Source organism: Odontomachus brunneus, unplaced genomic scaffold (genome assembly GCF_010583005.1).
Source record: "Odontomachus brunneus isolate Ranch 3 - 2012 unplaced genomic scaffold, Obru_v1 Obru_scaffold_137, whole genome shotgun sequence".
NCBI classification, from domain to species: domain Eukaryota; kingdom Metazoa; phylum Arthropoda; class Insecta; order Hymenoptera; family Formicidae; genus Odontomachus; species Odontomachus brunneus.
In genome coordinates this window covers 59,786-62,356 of record NW_022639587.1, presented here as the reverse complement: position 1 = coordinate 62,356, position 2,571 = coordinate 59,786, and the positions used below count along the sequence as shown (strand labels likewise).

General features: G+C 34.3%; 1 protein-coding gene across 5 annotated transcripts in view; it reads left to right on the top strand.

Moving 5' to 3' along the window:
- Positions 1 to 2,571, top strand: part of LOC116850213 (carbonic anhydrase-related protein 10) — a 158,586-nt gene that overhangs the window by 133,719 nt on the left and 22,296 nt on the right. The gene's annotated exons all lie outside the window — the stretch shown is intronic.

Sequence of the window (2,571 nt, the reverse complement as noted above, 5' to 3'; positions counted from 1 at the left end):
AAATATATATATATATATATATATATAAAATTTGGACTCAAGGATCGGTCTAAGTATGAAAGGTAGATTCGCCGCGTACGTTAATCAAAGAAAAATTTCAATACGTGCGTTTGACATGCTGGACATAATTATCCTCCCACTATCATATTAATATTATATAAAAGTAATATTAGTATTTAATAGTACTAAGACATCTGTGCTGTACTCCTTATTTGCCTCTTCAATTCTTACTGTTAGTTATTCTAAAAAGGAGCTTTCTATAATTTCTGTTTACAGAAAAATTATTTCTATTTTAAGATTTTATAAGTGTTTTATTAAAAAGTCAGTGATATTTTATGATTAGATACAATAAACAATCATTGAACTAGAAAGATAATCTCATAAATTTTGTAATAATAACTTTGAACTCTCTCTATACTGTTGTGACATGTATAACACAATACTACTTATGCTTCTATACTCTTGCGTAAGTCACGTTATAGCTATGTGACGGACTCGCAACGCGTGACAACTAATTCCATTTATTTGGAGTTATTTGGTATGAAAGATATTACATTTATAAATTATGTTTCACCAACTGTTAACTGAGTGCAGGAAAAACTAGCTAAACTTATATTTCTTGACTAAAGAAATATTGCCAAAATTCAAAAGACTAAACGGATTGATAAAAATAAAGACAAGAAGAAATGACAAAACTTAATTTTGAAAAAGAGTTTGTAGATACTACATGCGATATTTCTATCATAAACTATTTTGTACACCTAACATACAACCTATATTACAGAGAAGAATATGTCTTTATTACGTGATATATAAAATTTGTGATAATTGACCTGTGTGGCTTTTAGACCTGGTCTTCCTTAAAATTTTAGAGGAACAATCGATCAAGGCTTCTTATTAATTTGTGAGACCCCGGAAAAATATACGTATAAAGTGTTGACATACCTGAAAATATATGTGCATACATATATATATATATATATATATATATATATATGTGTGTGTAAATAAAATATGTGCATGACGAGTAAACCGATGAAGTCTGTCAGACCTCAATTATTATCAGACCCGACGAAAGTAAATGTCACCCGTTATTTTTTCAAACAACAAATCTCTCACGTTAGTGACTTCTACATTTCCATCGTATCATTATTATGGCATAATTATTTTAGTCGGAAACTACGAGCAAACACGCGATGATTTTCCCAAGTCGCGCGGTGCTTAACACAAGAATAAATTCCAAAGTTTTGAGAGGAACCTTCTGGCTTTACCGCCTAAATCTGCGCCGCGATTCTCCTCCTTTGTCCATTTCTTCCTTTCTCTTTCTCTTTCTTTCTCATGTTCTCTCTTACTCCACAGTTCATTCTTCTTCGTTTTTCTCGATATAAACGCCAAACCGTAGTTCTGACAGTTAACCCCTAGACAATCGCGATGTTTGTGTGCCGGTCGGCCTGTTGTTGGGAAGCGTATAAACTGATAAATCGATAGATTTGTAAATCGTGACAAAACTAGTGATATGGGGATAGTTCGAGTAGATGAGACACGAATATATTCCATATTTTCGAATTATATTTACAGTATCACATTAAATTCCATTGCATTGCATTATACACGCATTATACAATGTCGTTGCATTGTGCATCTTACAATAAATGGATTTGCTATTATATATATATTTTTTTATATCGCAACCACGGTATCGGATACCGTGGCAAAATATGTGTATGAAAAATAAATCGGATTATATAGATGCTTGTGATCAAAGCAATGAGATTTTAATATCATATGGAAAATAACGAAACTCGCTTTTCCCACGCATTTTCCTCTTTGGTTAACGGAATTATTATCGCGGAACAATTATTTTGCTTCAACGCTCGCGGACAACCGCTCTCAACAGTTTCTTTCAGATCGTCTGCAAACTAAATTTGCAAGCTTCGATGGAAATACCACGTCGTACTTTTTCCTCCGCCAATTTCTACATTCTTCTGGCGGAAGTCCGTAAAGGGAAAAGACAGAGAAAGAGAGAGAGAGAGAGAGAGAGGAGAGAGAGAGAGAAAGAGAAACTCAATTATTAAATCGCACACAAATAATGCATTTAATATATAATACATCTACGTTGTAATCTAATGATGAAACTTTCTTCTCTCGCTGTAACATTTTTACAATAGATTGATAATGTGGCGAATCTGTTCCACTTAATTAGGAAATTGCAGCTTGAAAATGAATGAATCACTTTGAAGAGACAAAGAGTCCCGCTATAAAAGTTTCCGCAGATTTAACGCGAAAAGTTTTAATATTTACAAGATTTCACTTCGACTAGTAAAAATTACACGCCCGTGTACAGCAGAAGCCACGAGCGCGTCGATTTTTCTGCGTTCGAAAAGGAATAGAGAAGCGCGAGCGAGCTTCGTTCCCGTTGGCCGACATTTTACGCTTTGGCGAGAATATTTTTCGCATATCATAATCTGCAATGAAAGAGATTATCGTCACGTAATGCATTTCCTCTCTCCCGCCTTCCTCTCCCTCTCCCTCTCTCTCTCTCTCTCTCTCTCTCTCTCTCTCTCTCTCTCT